Raw genomic sequence first — 22217 nt, forward strand, 5'->3', positions numbered from 1 at the left:
TCATCAACAAAGTAAAAAGGTAGCCTACAGAATGGGAGAAAATATTTATGAGTCATATATCATATTACAGATTTATATCCAGAATATGTAGAGAATTACTAAACTCAACAACAAAAATATCAGACAGACCAATTCAAAAATGAACAGAGGACTTGAATAGACATTTTTCCAAAAAAAAGATATATAAATAGTCAATAAGCATATGAAATGACACTCAGCATCACTAATCATTAGGGAAATGCAAATCAAAATCACAATGAGATACTACCTCACACCCAATAGGATGGCTGTTATTTTTTAAAACCCAGAAAATAAAAAATTGTTGGCAAGGATGTGGAGAAATTGAAACCCTTGTGCACTGTTGGTGAAAAGTAAAACAGCAGGGCCATTATGGAAAACATTAAGGCAGTTTCTCAAAAAATTAAAAACAGAATTACCACATGACCTAGCAATTCTTCTGCATATATGCACCAAAGAATTAAAAGGAGGATCTTGAAGAGATATCTGTACACCCATAGTAATAGCAGCATTATTCACAACAGCTAAAACATGGAAGCAATCTAACTGTCCACTGATGAATAAATAAATAAACAACATGTGGTATATCTATACAGTGGAATATTATTCAGCCTTAAAAAGGAAAACAATTCTGACACATGCTACAACATGGATGAACTCTGAATATGCTATGCTAACAGAAATAAACCATGAATAGACACGAAAAGTCACAAAATGATAAATACTGTATGATCCCACCTCTATGAAGTACCTAGAGTAGTCAGACTCATAGAGACAGAGAGTACAAAGGTGGTTGTCAACAGCTGGGGAGACTGGAAAGTTACTGTTTAAAGGTTATAGAGTTTCAGATTTGTAAGGTTAAAAGAATTTTGAAGATGGATGGAGGTAATGGCTGCATAACAATATGAATACTTAACACTACTTAACTGTATACTACTTAAAATGGTTAAGATGGTCAATTTAATGTTACTTATATTTTACCAAAATAAAAAAACTTGTATTAACAAAAGATAGTTAATCCCCAAATATTTAGAAATTAATTATATACTTTAAAATAAAAGTAGAAAACATAATGTGATTGTGTGATCTCTATCAGTATGTTACACTTCTTATTTGACAACATGTATAAAGACATTTTTTTGTGAAATGGTGCTTTATACAGTAGAGGCCTTCTTATTCCATACAACCTGGATTTGAATTTGGTTGATTTATCAAAAAAGTCTGTTAATTTGTTACAGAATAGGGAAGGAGCCTTTTTGGTTTTATATGAATAGTCTATGAAAAATAAATAAGAAACTGACATCATTAGCTACCTTTAGGGAAAGGAATGAGGAAGATGCCTACTCAGAGTGATAAAATTTATAACAATATTTTGATAGTGATAGCAACTGGATAATAGTTATGATAATATTTTTAAATATCTAAAGTAAGTTAAAGTAGCGTAATCTTACACATTTTCAGTTAAAGTATACAATTATGCATTTATCTAGCCATCTTTTCATCTAGACCTAACCCTCACAGTTCCACTGTTTGGATTTCTACGTAGCTTTTCTTACAGAAAAACTAAACTTTCAGTGAGTCATCTGTGAGTTCTAGTTTTGTATTCTTTAAGGCATAGTGAGGATTTAAAAATAATCTTCATGCAGAATGCTTTACATATGGAAATTCCTTCTGAAAATTGGTGATTTTTTTCTCCAATCTTTTCTAGTTTTCATAGCACTCTAAATTCAAAATAGTATTTTTGTTACTTGTCTTTATTGAGGCTTTCTAAAACATTCTATCTAGTTAACATAGAAAAAGAAAATATTTATTTCTGGATATAGTTATATTTTATTATTTACATGATCTAAACAAATTATTAAAATGACAAGTACAGCTGACATAAGCAGGTTTAGGAACATACACAACTGATTTGTAGTAGCATCCAGCACAACTGGTGGACATATTGAGAGTAGTAAACCAGTCACGAGTGTTTATTGTACTAAAGGCATCACTCCATATGTTTTACAGAGAGAATGAAGAAATATTTAAAAGGAGGTCAATTAACAGAGCTTCTACTATACATTTGGAGATCATGATATTTTCACTAATAACCAAGTTTACTAAATGAGAGTCTCACTGGGCCTGCTTTAATGAATAATGACACACATTAGTAACTAGCAAGATTAATTTGAAAACAGACAAAATGCTAGAGGCTTTAGACAAAGTAAGGTATTTTAAATAGTTTAAATATATTCTCTGCAATCTTGTTTATGCTGTTCACCTGATAAACAAAGACCAAAAAGAACAAACCAGAGAACAAAAAGAACAACCCAACCTGTCTGTAAAGATTTAGTCAGGTTGCTTTAGCCAGGCATAGTGGCTCACACCTGTAATCCCAGCACTTTGGGAGGCCAAGGCAGGCAGATCACTTGAGACCAGGAGTTCGAGACTAGCCTGGCCAACATGGTGAAATCCCATCTCTACTAAAAATACAAAAATTAGCCATGTGTGGTGGTGCATGCCTGTAATCCCAGCTACTCAGGAGGCTGAGGCAGGAGAATTGGTTAAATCCGGAAGGCAGAGGCTGCAGGGAACTGAGATTACGCCGCTGCACTCCAGCCTGGGTGACAGAGCAAGACCCTGTCTCAAAAAAAAAAAAAAAAAGATTTAGCCACTGTCATCCAGCCACTGAAAGGATCCTTGGCCTTCAGTAGGCTGTAACCTTGGGAGGGTAAGGGCCAGTTGTGCCTTGTTTACCATAACATTCTCACCATCTAGCACACCATCTGACACAAGTGAGTGATCAAATACTGCTTAAATGCATGCATGGATAAATGAGTGAATGAATGCTTGCAGAAAAGTGTAGAAACTATACTCAACATTAGAGTGTCCACTCACTCCAGACAGAGACAAGTGTGAACTAAGAAAGAATCAGGAGAAGGGCCAGGACAGGGCAAGAGCAGGGCAAGAGTAGGGCAAGAGTGAGGCAAGAGCAGTTCAGCCAGGACAGGCCCACTCTGCTGGCCTTCTACTGGCTTTACATGGTGCAATGTGGACCCAACAGCCTTGCTGTCCACTATCCCAATCCTCCCTGAAGCAGACCCTCACGCAATCCTTATTTACATCACTAAAGTTGCCCAGAACCACTTTCTAACTATATGTGGGATCAGTTAGACTGGGGCGGAAACCACAATAAACAAATTGTGACATACACCTGTCCCTGGAATCATGCAATTGTTTCTCTCAACTGAAGTTCTCCCCTAGCCTTCCCACTTCTTTCAAGGCAGAGCCAAGCAGCCACCTATGAAATGGCTTGGAGGAGGGGCATGGTCCAAGCCTGTTTGGACCAGTCAGATTCTTTCTATTGGAAATTTGAACTGAAAATATGGAGGACAGAGGTGTTTAGTAAGTAACAGAACTAGAAGCTCTGAAAATATACCAAGGGACTTCTGACTTCTCACATAATGGAGTTTGGAGGTCTACAGAACCTCTCCCCAAAAAGCAATAATGAAGCTGAACAAAATTGTCAAAAACCACTTCAGCACTCTAGAATTCTACCAAAGGGATACAAAAACTGAGAAATATTTTTAATGAAAACTACTAAACTTTAGGTAAAAACAATATGAGTCTATAGCTGCCCACACCCCATGTCCCTAACTCCAGCTCCTTCCGGCACCATGACAACGAACAGCTTTGCCACTGATAATGGAAAGGACACACTTGATTTAGAGCACTGTCAGATGAAGTGATCTCAATGGCAAGCAAACAGGAAGGACCAGTGGCTCCATCAATCTGAGGCTGCAGTTCCGTTTCAGCTAAGCAAAGGACTGATGGACTAGTGGGGATTTATCAGTAAGTTTTAAGAGGTAAAACTTAAGCCACAGGGGATTCTTCACATATCCTGGGTTAGCCAGAGGCTGTGTGTATGTATACTAGACACCAAAGAGGACCAAAGGTACCTACACATCCCTGGCCAACAGAGCCTGTGCACATGTGCAGAGGAGATGTAAAGAAATATTAAGGGTACCCACATATCTGTAATTAGCATTCTAGAACAAGAGTAGAGAGAAGGGGCAGAAAAAGTATTTGAAGATAAAATGACCAAAATCTTCCCAAATATAGCTTTACACATCTAAGAAGCTCAATAAACCCTAAGTAGGATATATAAAAAGAGATCCACACCTAGATCCACAGAGTAAAACTGTTGAAAGCCCAAGATAAAGAAAAACTCTTGAAAACAGAAAGAGAAAAACAAGTCACCATGTACAGAAGAACAACAAAACAATGGACAGCTAACTTCTCATCAGAAACAATGGAGGCCAGAGACAATGGAATGACACATTTAAAGTGCTACATGAAAAGAAGAATGTTCAACTAAAAATTCCATATACAGCTAAAATAATCCTTCAATGTGGAAGGGAAATAAAGATGTTCACAGATAAACAAAGACTGAGATTATATGTTGCTAGCATGCCTGCCTTACAAGAAATACTAAGTAAAGTCCTTTAGGCTAAACAGACAAGAAATACTAAGTAAAGTCCTTTAGGCTAAACAGAAATGCCCCTACATGATAACTCTACAAAAAGAAACAAAGAGTGCCAGAAATGATATATATGTTAGTAAATATAAAAGATTCTTTGTGTATATTTTTTCTCACTTCTTCTCTTAGCTTCTTTTAAAAATGCAAGGTTGCAATAAAAAATAATTATAACACTGTATTATTGGGTTTATAACATATTTAGATGTAATATATATGACAATAGTACAGAAGAGAAGGGAAGAAAAGGAGATGTATTGGAGTAAAGTTTCTATATTTCACCAGAATTAGAGTAGCATTTTTCTGAAATAGATGGTGATAAATTAAATGCAGTTGTAATCCTTGGAGCAACCACTGAGAAAATAAAATGACGATAATTGAAATTGTTATTTTTAAACTAAAAATACGATTATTTAACATAAAATAAGGCAGTAAAAGAGAAACAAAAAAGACATTAAGCAAATACAAAACAAATAGAAATGGTCAGGCATGATGGCTCATGTCTGTAATCCCAGCACTTTGGGAGGCCAAGGTGGGTGGATTGCCTGAGCTCAGGAGTCTGAGACCAACCTGGGTAACATGGTGAAACCCCATCTCTACTCAAATACAAAAAATTAGCTGGGCATGGTGGCACATGCCTGTAGTCCCAGCTACTCAGGAGGCTGAAGCATGAGAATTGCTTCAACCCAGGAGGCAGAGGTTGCAGTGAGCCAAGATCACACCACTGCACTCCATCTTGGGCAACGGGGCAAGACTGTCTCAAAAAAGAAAAGAAAAATGGCAGGTGTTAACCCAGTCATATTATTAATCACATTAAACAGGAACAGACTAAAATATCCATTCAAAAGTCAGAGATTGTCAGACTGGATGAAAAAGCAAGATCCAACCGAATGCTGTCAACAAGAGACACAAAAATAGGAAGAGATATCCCAAGCAAACAGTAACCATAAGAGAGCTGGAGTGGCTATATTACTATCAGACAAAATAGATTTTAATATAAGAAATGTTATTAGAGAGGCCAGGTATGGTGGCTCCCACCTGTAATCCCAGCACTTTGGGAGGCCCAGGGAGGGTGGATCACGAGGTCAGGAGTTCGAGACCAGCCTGGCCAACATAGTGAAACACCATCTCTACTAAAAATACAAAAATTAGCAGAGTGTAGTGGCATGCACCTGTAGTCCCAGCTACTCAGGAGGCTGAGGTGGGAGAATTGCTTAAACCTGGGAGGCAGAGGTTGCAGTGAACTGAGACTGCACCATTGTACTCCAGCCTGGGTGATAGGGTAAGACTCTGTCTAAAAAAAAAAAAAAAAAAAAAAAGAAAGAAAGAAAGAAATGTTATTAGAGACAAAGGATGTTTTATAATGATAAAATTGTAAATATATTAGGAAATACCAATTATAAATATATATGCACCGAACAACAAAACCCCTAAATACATAAAGCAAAAACTCATGAAAATGAAAGGAGAAATAGATAATTTGACAGTAATACTCAGAGATTTCAATAGCTTACTCAGTAAATGCAGGAAAAAAACACCTGACAAAATCCAGTGCAAATTAATGACTTGAAAAATCATTATGGACATTTGAAAAATCACTTGGACAACTGGATATCCATATGCAAAAAAATAAACTTAGATTCTTACCTCATACCATACACAGAAATTAACTTTAAATAGATCACATGCAAAAAGTTAAACAAGGCTGAGCATGGTGACTCACAACTGTAATCCCAGCACTTTGGGAGGCCAAGGCAGGTGGATCAACTGAGGTCAGGAGTTCAAGACCAGCCTGACCAACATGGTGAAACCTCATATCTACTAAAAACACAAAATTAGTTGGGCATGGTGGCACACACCTGTAATCCTAGCTACTTGGGAGCCTGAGACAGGAGAATCACTTGAACCTGGGAGGTGGAGGTTGCAGTGAGCCGAGATCACACCATTGCACTCCAGCCTGGGCAACAGGAGTGAAACCTTGTCTCAAAAAAAAAAAAAAAAGAAAAAAAAGTTAAATTTACACCAAGCATGGTAGCTCATGCCTGCAGTCCCAGCACTCTGGGAAGCCAAGGCAGGTGGATTGCTCGAGTTCAGGAGTTCAAGACCAGCCTGGGCAACAAGGTGAAACCCTATCTCTCTCTATTTAATAAAAAATAAAACATTTTTTTAATTTATATAAAAAAATTTTAAGTTAAATATACTTAGCACATGACCTAGCAATCCCACTCCTAGATATATGCCCAAGAGAACTGAAAACATGGCCACACAAAAACTTGTACATAAATGTTCATAACAGCATTATTCATCATAAGAGCCAAAAAGTAGAAACAATCCAAATGTCTATCAGTATAGGAATGGATGAACAAAATATTGTGAATCCATACAATGGAATATTATTTGGCCATAAAAAGGAATGAAGTTCTCATACATACTACAACATGGATGAATCCTGAAAACATTCTACTGAGTGAAAGAAGCCAGGCATTAAAGGCCACATATTATATGATTCTATTCATGTGGAATGTCTAGAATAGGCAAATCCATACAGACAGAAAGAAGATTAGTGATTTCCAGGACTAAAGGGAGGGAAAAGTGGGGAGCGACTATGAATAGATATAGGGTTTCTTTTTGGTGATTAAAATGTTCTGGAATTAAATAGGGGTGATATTTGTAGAACTTTGTAAATATACTAGAAACACATACTTTTACCTTTCTTAGGTGTAGGCTTTATGGTATGTGAATTATATCTCAGTAAAATTATTTTTAAAAAACGGATCACAGACCTAAATGTAAAACCTGGTTGTCTGGGGCTGGGGTTGGGGCTGGAACTGAGTACTAACTGAAAATTGACTCAAGAGGATTCTTTGGGATGATGGAAATGTTCTAAAACTGGATTGTGCTCATTGCTGCTCTTTATAAACTTACTAAAAATCATTGGATTGTTCATTTATAATGGATGATTTTATGATATGTAGGTTTCACCTAAATAAAGCTGTTTAAAAAATGAATCCAGTGAAAACAGAAATCAAAACATCACATAGTAAATAGCTGGGGAGAAGCTGGGATGAGAATTTATCTTAAAAATGAAATAAAGGAGGATAGGAGGTACTAGGGTAATGAATGTTATGTTTCTTCACCTCTTTATGGGCTATAGTTCGTGAAAATTCATTGAGCTGTACTTTTGGGATACATGCACTTTTGTGTATATATTTCATATCACAACAAAAAGTTTCTTAAATGACATGGGCCTGGGAGGGGCCATGAATGAGCCAATTAACGAGTTATAGAAGCTGAGAGGCTCAGCTGTGCAGCTGCTCTTGGGTCTCTATGAGATTTTCTGCCTTCCTTATTGCCACCATTTTACAGTAATACCCATTTCTAGAGCTAGCCTGAGCAAGTTTCTATTTCTTACTATTAAAAAGCCTCATTAATACATCCACAAATACAGCTACTGAAATTAATGAAATCCACAAATACACCTCCAGAAGGGCAGGGGATTTTGTACATTGCTAAATCCCCAGTGTCTAGAACAGTATCTGTCAGGTTCTTATGTATATTTCTTGAATGAGTAAACGAATGAGCAGAGGAATAGCCGTAGAGAAAGGAAGGTGTAGAGCAAGAGACTTGCAAACACAGACATTTTTCTTTTTTTTTTTTAATTTATTTATTATTATACTTTAAGTTGTAGGGTACATGTGCATAACGTGCAGGTTTGTTACATATGTATACTTGTGCCATGTTGGTGTGCTGCACATACAGACATTTTTCAATGCAGCCTGGCCAGTGTCAGGGGTGGGGGTCAGAGGATGAATAATGCCTCCTGGGAATGTCAGGAAAATGTCACAGAGGAGGAGACCTGAGAGCTGGGTCTTGAAGAATGAGTAGGAGTTTGCCAGGGAAAGAATACAGGAGAGTAGGATAGACAGAAATAAACACAGATAGAATCACACTGTTCTGAAAGAGGCTGGCATTCTTGGGGACCCTAAGAAGGCTCATGTGGCAGAAGGGCAGGGTCACAGTTGAGGACAAGCAAGAGATAAGGCTGGAGAGAGAAGCTGGGGATAGATGGAGAGGCTCACCTATTCCCAGCCAAGACATTTCAACAGACTCCCGTAGGAATCACAGCCAGAAGAGAATTTTCACCGGGGATCAAATTGGCTTTTTAGGAAGCTCACTTTGGCTGAGGCAAGGAGATTTTCTCCTCTGAGTTCATGGGCCATCTCCTCTGTTAGTATCGACACGTCCTCTCCTCAATGTCTCTCTCTTTCTCTACATTCTCTTCTCTCTCTCCCTCCCCCGCCCCATGTTTTCATATCTGGATATCTCTTTTCTGCGTGTGGATTTCTTTCCATTTTTCTCTCAAGACATCACTCCTTGAAAATGTCCCTCAACCCTTTCCATCTTACTTGTGCCCAAACAGCTTTGATTCCATCTTCAGGACTCATTCATCTCCACCAGGCTGGAGTCCTTCATAAAGAAGTAACACAAGATTTCCTCTTGAACAACAAGCTCTTCCGGGCTTCACCAGTTACAGATGAGAAGCCTGGAGGAAGGGGAGTATCTGAGCCACCCTCTACCTGGCCCAGAAAGAGTGAGCCACCACCCTCCAAGACCTGCATGGATCCAAAGAAGCAGAAACACCATGCTCTCCTCTCAGGCATCCTGATGCCACTCACAATGTGAAAGGGGCCAATGGCTCAGAAGCCACTGCCCTTACGGCCTCCTCCAGCAAATCCTAATGCCCAGTTCTCATGCCGATGACCTTCCACTCTGAAATGCTTTCTGGCATCCACCCATCCTCCCAGGAGCTGGACAACCAGGTCAAGGAGAAAACAGCCCCTCTACCACGCTGAGCCAGGGACCCCTCTCCAGGACAATTCTCTTCCCTGAGACAAGAGGGTCAAACTGCTCTTCTAGATATGACCTCAGAGATGTGCAACCAGGGCCCTGGACCAATTTATCACCACGGGGCTATAATTAGGTTTGTTAACATACAGTCTAGTGTAGTCTTGTTGACTAGGAACTTAATCACGTTACTATTGAGTTCCTGTACGCATTGCTCGGGGTGACTGTTTTACTTGTAGAGTTATAGCCAAGCCCAACGGGAGGAAATTAGCTTTGGACACAAGTTTGGAGGGGGGTTCTTTTTCCTCTTGACTTTGTCTCTCTCTCTCCCCCCTTCCATGTGAAAATATTTAGCAAACAGTGACAATGATGAAAAACAGTAGGAAACAAAATGTTCTACATTAGTATAAAACATGAAAAATGCAGAAGGACCCTTAGCGGTACAACATGTGTTATGCTGGCTGGCAGTCCATTAGCTCTGATAGACATTTCACTTACCTAAGTCAAATATAACAGTCGAGTATTCATTAATATAAGAAGGGGCTGTGGAATCAGAGCTACCATCTGGCTGGGCCGACAGAATAATCTACAACTCATGATTAGGTCTAAGGAGTGGGGTTTCACTTTAATCTTTCTCATTGCTCGAAATTTCCATCTGCGCAGTTCGGCACATCATTTTTCTTCAAGACAAATGTGCTGTTTTTCATGTTCCAAAATTAGATCAGAAGAAAACGATTAATCATGTCACGGCCTGGGAAAGGAAACAAAGCTCCGATACTCTCCTGCTCTCGCTCCCAGCTCCCGCCCCTCCCTGGCCCTGGACGGTTGCAAGTTTCGCTTTTCCCCCATCAACCTCTGGGTCTGCAGCACAACTTTGGGAGAGGCCGCCGCCGGCCGGGAGGTGGAGGGCGGGACTGCAGGGAGAGGCGTGGGGGCGCCCTGGAGCCCACGAGGGGGCGTGCCCCTGCCTCCTCCCGCCACCCCTCCCGGGGGTCGCCCCCGTGGGCCCACCCCGCGCTGTGCCGCCTGCCCCTCGAGTCGGAGTCAGGGGCCCGGCGTGACAGGAAGGGCCCGGAGCCCGCCTCCCGCGCGTCCCCTCCCGGCCGCCGCGGCCCTGTCTGTCAGGCGGCTCGCAAGTCATAACAAATCCCTGGCGCGGGGCTGAAGCTGAGCATTTGCCGGAGCGTCATGGGGATGATGAATGACCCGTAGGCCTTTGAAGTGCTCTGCCAGTTCAGCTGGGTCCGCGGTGCTGACAGAGAAATATACACAACAGCGTAACCAATAATGAGAACATTAAACATTCCTGCGCCGTGACAGGCTGACAGAAAAACCCGGGCCCGCATCAATCATCGCGCAGATAGAACCCTGACAGGCGGCCCCTCGCTGACACCCCCTCCGCGCGCTCTCCCGGGCCTCCCCCTCTTCCTCTCCCGGGTCTCCCCTCTTTATTTCTCTCCGGGCTCCCCGCCGCCCCTCCTCTCCTTCCCCGCCCCTCCTCTCTCTTCCTTCCCCGCTCCGCTCCGTGTCCTCCCCCTCTGCCCTGTCCCCTGCCCCTGCCCTTGGGCAACTGCCTTCAGGGCCTCTCAGAGGTCAAGTGAGGTCTGGGCCACGTCCGTTCTGTGAGGCTGCCCGTGCCTGAACAGTGAAGAGATGCCACCCCTGAGTGAGAAGAGTGCAGTCTTTGAAATTCAGCGTTAATAATTTGTGGCTTTTCACCCATGCAAAAAAATAATAATAATACAATCACTTATATGAAACTTCATGTGGAACTAGGATCAAAAGTTGAACGCCAAGCCCTTAGGGAAAGGGAGCTCCAGAGGAACCCCCTCCGCCCTCTTCTTTGGGGGAGGTCTTTCGGAGTGTCTTCCTGTGTGACTTTGGCAAGGAATCCTTTTCTTTGTGCCAGCCTCGGCCTCGGCCCCTTTCGTTTCAGATGGATTTATCTGACTGAGATCTGATGTCTGGTCTGTCTGAAAGGGAAAAAACAGAGGAGAAACACAAAGATCTCTTCCTTTTCCTCCACCAGGAAATGAGATCTGCCCAGATAAGGTATGTGGGATGGACTCTCACCCCCTTCCCAAAGGAGACGCTGGTGACCTTCCCCGAGCCTCCAAATCCTCTCTGGACTTGGTTTGGGCTGAGCTTTTTAGGATTGAGCCTCTACTGCATCCTTGCGAAGGTGGGGCATTCCCCCACTCCTGTTACATACAGACCACCCCTGCCAGGCCCACTCCCCACTGCCCCTGAGGGCTCAGGGAAGCTGGGCTGGCAGTAAAAGCCAGGGTTCTAGTCCCAGCTGTGAGAATTTGGGCAAGTCCAGAACTTCCGTGGACCACAACATGACAACAGAAGTCTCCACCTTAGGGCGCTTACAGATCTCTTTACATTCTCCAAATGCAAAGGGTTATTTTTCCTTCCTTTTATTCTTGGAGATTTTTTTTTTCCTTTCTTGGCTTTAAGGAGAGAAGAAACTCCTTGACTTTCCAAAACATCATGAAAAACTCCCCATAACCTACACACACGCGCGCGCGCACACACACACATGCACACACAGATGGTGAGTGGACAGAGGGGCACTCTGTGGTAATCCAAGGACAGAGGGTGTTATGAGAAGTCAGACAGAAGCCTCAGGAAGACCAGTGCTTATACTCTGAGGAAAAGCTCCCCAATGGACAGGACACTTCAAATCTATTTGCATATTTGTTCAGCAGGGCCAGTTCAGGTGTGAAGAAAAGAGCATCTGCTGAGGCAATGTCTCCTCCACATGGCACAGGGTCATGTCCCTTCCTTCCTGCCTACCTGGAAAGGCCAGCTGCACTCCCACTGCCTCCAGGCAACTTGTTCCATGTGTTCTGGCCCACAATGACCTTGCCCTCCTCTGATGTCCTATGACCTCTTCTGGACCAGATGAGCCTCTCACCTGCTCAGCTAGACTTGAAACTACTTGAGAGCAAGATGGTGCCATGCTTTGCTGTTCTCTGGGTCACCTGGGACCAGCAAGATATCTTGTTCTGAAATGCCTGCCCCACACACAGCCCCCCTTCTCCAACGAACTGCCCCTACAGGCCAGCTGAAGGGGAAGACCACCTCGGAAGCTGTGTTTATACTACAAATCCCTAACCCTTGCCACAACTGATGGGTACAGTATTTAACACCTATCCCTGAAACCCATCGGATCCTCTCTCCTTGAAAATCTGAACTCAGTCACAGGTGGTGTGGAGCTCTCGAAAGTCACATAGGGCTCGGGGCTGGGGCAGCCATTTTGAGCCATGTACATACATGCTGAGGAAGAAAAAAATACCAAAGCCAATGTTCACAGGGAAACAGAAGAACGAGGAGGTAGGCAAAAAGAAGCAGACATGAGATCCCAGGGAGACCCCAAAAGACAGCTTAGCTTCTGTTTCTGACTTGCCTGTCCCCCGAGGTCTGGGTATCCTGTTTCTTGCCCTTAGGTGCCTGTGGAATCACTGGCCACTGGGAAAAACATATGACCCAAGCCTGGCCAATCATTCTATCCCATCTTCCTTCTAATAATGATTGGCCCAGGAATAGGCATGTGAAGCATGTCAGACCAATCAGAGTCCTTCTCTGGGATTTTGTATATTGATTCCAAAGGAGATATGCTCTTCAATCCTTTTGGATTGCGTATAGTAAGGCTAGGACCCCAGAGCTTCTAGCAGCATGGCTGCTGCTATCTGGAAGAAGCCAATGTATCATAGGAGTAAATGACGACAAATCCCAATGCCTTTTTCCAGTCCATAGATCTAGTTAAGCCTGAAGCCCATTCCATGCTTGGCCTTCCCAACAAGTGAGTCAATGCATTCTCTTTCTTGCTTACTCTAAGTTTAGTTTGTTTTCTGTCTCTTGCAATGAAAGAGAGCCCTCAGACTTGTGTTCAGGGAACATGTCAATTTAGGAGGATTCACCTAAAATAAATACATTATTCTACTCTCTTTTTATGTTTATGTACACGAATAAGAACCCACTGAGGCAGAGAACAAGGAGGGCTGTGGTGGCCTTTTCTGATCCTCTCCTCCCCCATGGTCCCCTCTGTGACCTCACCCCTCATGCCAGGTAGTCAGTCTGAATAGTCTGCATGGATCTAACTGTTTCCAGGTGAGGGCCAAACCACTTGAGCTTCTGAGCCTGTCAGTAATGGTACTTCCCTGTCCCTATGATTTGTGCCCATCCACAAGCAAGACAGGAACAGGTACTGGGTACTGCAAGTGTCTGGTGGTCCTCACGCCTCTGAATGAAGCTGTGTGTCCTGCCCCCACTGCCATCCAGCAGAAAGCCAGAGCTGCCACTGACCCCTCCTCTACCTTGGACATGACCACAGGTCCCAATCTTGAGACACATTTTAATCTCAGAAGTCCTCCAGGGCCAAAAATTGACCTCTGGATGTTCATCCTTATCCTAGTCCTGGTGTGATGACAAGATTCCTGGACCAATGGGAGACACCAGGGCAGCAGCAGTTACAGTGAAAAATGACTGGAGGGTTTCAGCTGACTGCAAGTTTAAGATGAGCCAGCCTTGTATGATAAGGTTTTGTGGGGATTTTTTGAGACAGGGTCTCCCTCTGTTGCCCACGCTGGAATGTGGTGGTGCAGTCATAGCTCACTGCAGCCTCGAATCCCCGGGCTCAAGCAATCCTCCCCACTCAGTCTCCCAAGTAGCTGGGACTACAGGCATAAATCACCATGCCTGGCTAATTTTTCTATTTTTAGTAGAGATGGGTTTTCACCATGTTGGCCAGGCTGGTCTCGAACTCCTGGCCTCAAGAGATGCTCCTGCCTTAGCCTCCCAAACTGCTGGAATTACAGGCTTGAGCCACCACACCCAGCCATGATATGGCTTCTTTAAAAAAATAAAATTAAAAAGATGAGCTAGGTTACACTAGAGCATCATGTCCAAATGATGTTTTAGGAATTCTGAGAAACTGTAACACAGGCAAAGGTGATGAGCAGTTAGGAAATTCAGTCTTTGAGGAAAAGGAGAAAGACTTCAGGATGGCAAAGTGACATCTCCATCAACACTGAGAGGTCTCACATGCTTGTTCTCCATGAAATGACTGTGAAACCCCCAGGCACAGGCTGGCACATGGTTAGCACTAAAGAGTGGGGGTTTCCTTCTAGCTTATCTGGTCCTCATTCATCAGAGGCAAAATCAGAGACAATGAAAGGGCCTTACAAAGAAGCAGTTTTTATCACAATCTAAGAACTTTTTGACAATCTCAACCATGCAACAATTGAAATGGTCCCTTTGTAAGGTAATGATCTCCCCATCACTACAGATATTCAAGCAGAGGCTGGATGCCTAGCTCCCAGAAATGCTACAGAAGGAATCTCTAAATTGAATGGATATTGGGCTTTCAGGGCCCTTTTTCAGTTCAATGACTTTGGCAGCCTCAGTTTCTCACTCTGTGAAATGCATGTGAGGCAACGCCTCTCATCTTCCTGAGTTTACAGATGTGGTAGATGGATTTTCCAAAGATGTAGTTGGTTGTGTTTTCAAAAATGGTTGCAGCAATACCTCATTCCACATGCTCCTCTTACAACATAACCTTGCCTCTCTCCATGAAGAGAAGGAGGTTAATTCCCATCCTGTTCCACCTGAGCCTGCTTGGGACTGTTTCCACCAATAAAATGTGGCAGAAGTGACACTAAATGATTTCCATGGCTACCATAGAGGGGCCATACAGCTTCTGGTAGCTCTCCAGCAATGCTGGTTCCTAGAATCCAGCTGCCATGGTGTGAGGAAGCCCAACTAGCTTATACAGAGAGTTCACACAGAGAGGCCAACAGAGGTATCTGATCCACAGCCCAGCCAAGGTCCCAGCTGACAGCCAACATCATTCACCAAAAGAGAAAGAAGACTTATTCATAACAGTATTATTCTTGATAGCTAAAATATGGAAACAACCCACTTGTCCATCGATAGATGAATGGATAAACAAAATGGGGTATATGCACACAATGGCATATTATTCAGCCTTTGAAAGGAAGGGGATTCTGCAACATGATACATCATGAGTGAACCTTGAGAATACTCTGCTAAATGAAATAAGCCAGTCACAAAACCACAAATACTGCATGGTTCCACTTCCAGGTGGAAGTGGACTACTGAAGTAGTCAAATTCATAGAGACAAAAAGTAGAATGGTGGCTGTTGGGGGCAGAGGGAAGAGAGAATGGGGAATTATTGTTTAGTGGGTACAGAGTTTCTGTTTTACAAGATGAAGAGGTCTCAAGATAGATGGTGGTGATGACTGCATAGCACTATGAATGTGTTTAATAACACTGAACTGTACACTTAAAAATGGTTACAGGCCGGGTGCAGTGGCTTACACCTGTATTCCCAGCACTTTGGGAGGCCAAGGCGGGCGGATCACCTGAGGTTGGGAGTTTGAGCATAGCCTGGCCAACATGGCGGAACCCCGTCTCTACTAAAAATCCAACAGTTAGCTGCAGTCGCAGCTAATCAGGAGGCTGAGGCAGGAGAATTGCTTGAACTCAGGAGGCGGAGGTTGCAGTGAGCTGAGATCACACCGCTGCACTCCAGCCTGGGCGACAGAGTGAGACGCCATCTAAAAAAAAAAAAAAAAATTGTTACCATGGATAGTAAATGTTATGTGTACTTTACCACAATAAAAACAATTGAAGACATGAATGAAGACGTTTCCAAAAGATTCCAGCCCCCAGTCTTCGAGTTGGCCCTGATGAAGTCTCAGAGACAAACCATTCTCAGTGTGCCGTATCCAAATTCCTGACCACAGAAACTGACATAATAAAATCATTTCAAGTGGTTTATTACGTAGCATTAGTAACCGAACAATAGGGGCAAGATGGTCAGGACATGCTGAGAGGCCTGTGGGCAGGAGGCAAGTCTAGGGCCGGGACTAGTCCATGACTCAGTTTATCACCCTCTATTGTGCCCTGGCCCTTCCTTTCCCCCAGCATGGCCCTCTGTCCCACCAGATTTTATTACGATTCACAACTAGGCCTTGCCCCTAACATAAACAGTCTTTGCTCCCACTCCTTCTCACCTCGGAAATCTGCTCTGGCCCCCTAAGTAGCAAGAAGTATTACGAGTGCAGGAGTTGTACTCATGGAAAGATTCACCCTCCAGGGCTCTACACCCAGACCCTCTTTCCATAGCCCTGGGGCAGTGTGTCTACACCTCCAGCCTTCCCCATAGTAACTCACAAGAGAGCTGGGCCAGTTCAGAGAGGTCCATGGAAGTGGGCCACTGCAGACAAAGCCAGATCAGCCCCCCTCAACCAAGCGCCTGGTCCCTACTGTACCTGGTGCAGGCAGATCACAGAAAAAACATGGATGCCTGGATAAAGGGGAAATTACACACGCAGCAAAGTTTAGGGAAAAATACTTTTTGTTCTATGACTGCCATTGAGACCCCCACCCATGAATTCAAAGTGTCAGTGAATTTCCTTCTTTGTCCTGAGCCCAGTTTCCTGTGGGCAAGTGCCCTGCATCATCACAGGTTCTGAGTCGCCCCCTTACCCTGAGTTGTTCCACAGCCCACCTGCTGGGATTTGTGGAGCAAGCTGGGGCTCTGCAGGCCAAGTGAGTCCAGGTGGTGGCATATCTGAGTGTCCACTGTATCTGTGACTGGTGAGTGGCAGGGAGCCCCAACACAAAAGGCAAGGTTCAGCTCCCAGCTGACCCCACTGGAGCCTTTGGGAAGCAGTCTGATTTGTTACTAGATGACTTGTTGCTGCCACTATTTGGGAACTGATGGCTCAAGAGTTCTCCATGGTGATAGAGAACAGCGTGGTAAAGGCCTTGAACATGCAGCCCAACTGCACAGACTTCACCTGCTGCCCAGCTCCTGACATCATCTCGCAGCTCTGAGGCCCCAGGCCCAGGCACACTCCCTCTACTCTTGTCTCATCTGCCCAGAACTAGGCAGTGCACCTCAGTCAAACCTCGGCTGGGGCCACCCCAACAGAACTTTGCCCAGATTTCTGCAATTAATACTTCTGGTTCATTACATAAATAAAAAGATTATGATCTTGCTGCCAATGTAACTGGCTGTCTTGAGACAAATCCCGACAGAGCAGGATCATCTGTGTTTGAACTCAGTGCCCCATGTGGCTTGGCTCACAGGTGTGGCTAGTGCTGGAATGTCAGGGTCATCCATCTCAAGGGTCGTCCATCTCCACCTGCAGGGCAGTGATGTTTTCCTTGCTCAGCCTTGCATCTCCTTTCCTCTGGACAACACCATATCTAACCATGCACAAGAGTGGGCAGGAGGCCCCGGCAGACCGACCCCAGTACCCTATCCTGGACAGTGAATGGTCCAGGGTTAAGCACATATCCCCAACTTGGACAACTGGAGTCCTTCCTCAGGAATTTGTAACTAGACTCAGGGATAGATATCCTTCATCCTCCAGGGGCATGGATATGAGGTCATAGCTTTGGCAGCCATGCCCTGATGTGAAGAAAAGCTGGGCGGAGGGAATGAAATCAACACGAAGCAGCAGAATGCTGGACCCTGATCTTGTCGGAGGCCCTGGTTCACTCACTCCTGCCCTGCTCAAGGCTCACTCTGTTCAATCTACTCTCAGGAAGCCTTAAGTCACGGGTCCAGAAAGTATCACAAAGGCCAGACCCTGGTAAGTGGGTATGGGAGGGTAGGTAACAGGAATGGGAGACTGAGGAATGAAATGGAAAGAAATCCCAGAAGGAGAGAGTAGAGGGTGGGCTCCAGGGTAGGCTGGAGAGAAAGCCAGAAAGTGGGTCAGGAAAGGATGGGGAGCAGGCATGCATCCAGGCTGGTAGATGGATATGTCCCCTAGGACCAGGGGACAGCGGCAACTGGAAGATGGGAGAGAAGAATATAGTGTGCTTGTGTTCAGAGAGTTGTAGGGGAGATGCCTGGCGTGAGGAGAGACGTGACAGAAGAGCACTGCAATCTCCCTGAGCTGGGGCCAGGGAGCTGCAGCATGGGAGGTGGCAGACTTGTGGCAGACACCCAACAGATGGTCACCACCAAAAGCACAAGGAGAGGACCAGGACCCCCTCCTGCTAGGATCAGAAGCTGACCATGCAGAGGGCACTTCTGACCCCATGGGGGCAGAGACAGACTGGCTCAAAGCAAGTGGAGGCTGCAGAGTCCCGCATACCTGTCTGGCATCCTTCCCAGCTGACCCACCTGCAGATTCCAGGGTCATGCCCCTTTAGCTGGAACCTCCACATCAGGGTATATGAGACACCAGGATCACACCTCACTCCCAGCGGTGGAAGCTTAAGGAACACAAAAAGGTTTGCAATAGCTGCTAGGCGTGTCATAAGTAAATTAGAAAGATACAGTTCACACACAACTATGAGGATGTGCAGCTTCAGTGGAAGAGGCCAGCTCCTTCTGGAGAGGCGATGCAGCCCCTCTGTCTCAGCCCTGGCCCCCTGTACAGCCCTGGAAGCCAGGAGGTTGGTGTGGGACACCTTTCCCCCAAGAGAAGAGACAGTACAGGGAAGAAATGGCAGCAACACTGACCATATATCGGGAACTTCTCATACACCAAGTCTCTTCCCAGCATCTGATGTGCATCTCTGTCAGGCTTCACAGCACCCCTACAAGCAGGCACAATCCATTATCCTCATCTCACAGAAGAGAAAATGGAGACACAGAGAAGCTAAGCAACTTGTCTAAGGTCACAGAGAAGAGAAGGGGCAGTTTTCTGGCTCCGTTCTACCTTGCTCCAAGGGTGGAGAAGAAAGCAGGAGGAAGCCAAAGGAACATGACCCAAGACAGTGGGGCTCATAGAGAAACATGGGCTCCACACACAGACCCATAGCCCTAGCCCAGTATTTAATCATGTAGTGGAACTGCCTTATATTTGAGTAAAAACATAATTAAATTCAAGTAAGCTTTATTTCTTAGCTCCAGGCTCTTTCTTTTTTTTTTTTTTTTTTTTTTCCCAAGACGGAGTCTCACTCTGTCTCCCAGGCTGGAGTGCAGTGGCGCACAATCTCTGCTGACTGCAACCTCCACCTCCCGGGTTCACGCAATTCTCCTGACTCAGCCTCCCGAGTAGTTGGGACTACAGGCGCACGCCACCATGCCCAGCTAATTTTTGCATTTTTAGTAGAGACGGGGTTCCACCATGTTAGCCGGGCTGGTCTTGAACTCCTGACCTCAAGTGATCCACCTGCCTCGGCCTCCCAAAGTGTGGAATTACAGGTGTGAGCCAACGTGCCCGGCCATCCAGGCTATTTCTGAAAATAGTTTTTTACCTATTCCTATGACTGAGGCCACCCGATGCAAATGAGGACAAACAGCTTGAGACCCGCACCCTCAGCCGCAAAGCCAGGTCTAGAACACCATTCTCTTGTCTCCTTCTCTGGTGCTCCCTGCTCTCTCCTCAATGGACACAGACTGTCAGGAGGTTGCCATCAGCTACAGCCTAATGTTCTCCCCTTCCCAAGGACCTCTTGGGTCCTCTCCAGCGGTGTGCTGGTCAATGCTTAATGACCAGCTCTTCAGGAAAATAAACAAACACAAAGACCTGACTTGTAGCATTTGCCATTTTTCATAGTGTAAATATTCCTATCATGTCAGTGTCTGGCTTCCAACATGATGTCCCTGAATGGAATCGGGAAGACTCATCCATGTCACTGTTTCTCCCACAGTTGAGGAAGGATTCCAGATTAGCAGGTGTTCACTGCAAGGGCTTGCAAGTCAACCTAACAGTCTCTCTCCAATTTAGTTTGAAGTCAATGAGTTCACAATCCATGGAGGCCCAGAGTGGGAGGGATGCTGAGAGCAGAAGAGAAAAAATCTGTCCAGGAGGGCATCTGCTGCCAAGCAGACCAATGACATTAACATTCTAGTTAATGTCATTAACTAGAAATTTAAATGATTCATTATGAATTCAGGAAAATCTGGTGTCAGGGTTTAGAGCATAGACTCTGGAGCCAGATGGTATGGGTTCAATTTCTAACTACCTGTGAGACTTTGGACATGTAACTTAACCTGTCTGTAAAACGGAGATGGTACCAGCACCAACTCTGTAGTGGTTGTGAGAATTCAATGAGAAATGTGAACACAAAGCTTGCAGCACAGTGCCTGGCACATAATAAGCACTAATAATAACAAATAATAAACACAGATGTTAGTTATGCTGATAACTCAAGTCAGGGTTTTTGGCTGTTATTATCATTTGAGTGGAGGTGGAAAACAAACCATGATCAGTAAGTAGTAATGGATCATTGGACTAGAAGCTCCATGAGGGCAAGAACCTCGTCCATCTTGGTCAGTGTAGTAACTCGATACCTAGAACAGTGCCTGACTTACCTGTTAGGTAGGCACTCAAATATTGGTTCCATGTTGAGTATTAGGAGTATGGCATCTAATGGTGCTTAAATACTTGTATTTCTTTAGCTCTTGCTTTAATTGCATTCTCTGTTTAAAATAACTATCAGAAACCCCAGCTAATAGTAATTGTATTTTTAGAGTCCATTTGAGTATAAACAAATACTGACCTTCCCCTTGGTTAACCACACTCATGGAAATCGCTGGTGCAGACTATAATCCAACCACTATGTCCACTCGGTGGTGAGACCATCAACTTGAAGGCAAAGGGCCCACACGAAACCGTTTCTGGTATTAGCCTTACACACTCCACACCCGGAAGCAACAGACATAGCTAATCCCAGCCCAAGCCCTGACCCACCCCACCGTTCCCCGCATCAGGTCCAGAAATGATGATGGAATGTTCTGGACCTGGGTAGGGGTTGAGAGAATTTTTTTCTTTTATTTCTGCTCTGCTCCCTTCCTGTCCGCTCTTCCCCATCGCTCCCCCATGCAGTCCCCTTCTCCCAACCCAGTCCCCTTCCCCACCCTCCAGAGCAACCCTCATCCCCACTCCCCTGTCCCCACCCGCTGCTCCCTCTGCTGGGCCTCGCCTCCCCACTGTCTGCACTCGGAGGCTGGTTTGTTATGGCATGAAAAATGGCTCCGTGGAATAAAGATGTTTCCCCTCTGATGAGCATATTTGCAGAAGGTATGTCAGAGATCCCAGGGCTGGGGTTGGGCGGTCTTTCAAGAAAGTTGTTTTTCCTCCCCCGCACCGCCCCCCAGCTTCTTTCCTTCCCTCCCTTTTTCTCCCTCCCTTCTCTACTCCCTTACCCACCCCCTCCTTCTTTGCTTACTTATTGGAAGAGTAATAAATATTGGGTCGACAGGCCCTTCTCACAGTTACAAAGCCTACCTGTAAGCGAGCTCAATAATTAGCAGTCCTGAAGATGATATATGACTTTCATTACCCTTTGGGACTGGAGACTAAATGAGGACAGAGCTAATTGCCGTGCAAAGCAGTTTGGCATGAATGAGAAAAATGCAGGCCCTGTCTCCTGCCAAAAAAGGGCCCTATTGCTGCTCTGATCTCAAGGCTGGTTTCTGCCGCAGGAGTTCACTCGGTGTCCATAAATCACGGGCTGCTTACAGCTGAAGCTGCCCTGAGTCGTCAGTGAGGTGTACGCTGAGTGACAGATCCCAGCCGACTGCATTAGAACTTTAACTCCCTCCTTTCTTCTCCTCCTCATCCTCTTCCTCCTCCTTTTCACACTGACCTGAAAATTAAACCCAGGCTCCTTGGAGAGGGCGGCAGGAGGCTGGGGTAGGAGTGGGGGCGGTTGGCTTGGGTTGCGTTCCTGATGCCCACGTCCACCTGCTCCCTCCCTGCACGCTGTCTCCCCCCTCGAAACACACAGGAGAAGCGGTTCTCTCCACCCTCAGGAAGAGGCGGGCCTCTCCTGGAATGCTCCAGGCTGAGCTTTTGTCCTTGGTTTGTCATCGAGACAAATGTGGCC

General features: G+C 44.8%; 1 long non-coding RNA gene across 1 annotated transcript; it reads right to left on the bottom strand.

Annotated features, from left to right (window-relative positions):
- Nucleotides 1-11130: 11130 nt before the first annotated feature.
- LOC135965111 (uncharacterized) lies at nucleotides 11131-22107 on the bottom strand. Its single transcript, XR_010577973.2, has 2 exons — nucleotides 21617-22107; nucleotides 11131-11355 (listed from the first exon to the last, which is right to left on the bottom strand). It is a non-coding gene; the product is annotated as an uncharacterized lncRNA (long non-coding RNA).
- Between the last annotated feature and the right edge of the window lie 110 nt (nucleotides 22108-22217).

Source organism: Macaca fascicularis, chromosome 9 (assembly GCF_037993035.2).
Source record: "Macaca fascicularis isolate 582-1 chromosome 9, T2T-MFA8v1.1".
Classification (NCBI taxonomy): domain Eukaryota; kingdom Metazoa; phylum Chordata; class Mammalia; order Primates; family Cercopithecidae; genus Macaca; species Macaca fascicularis.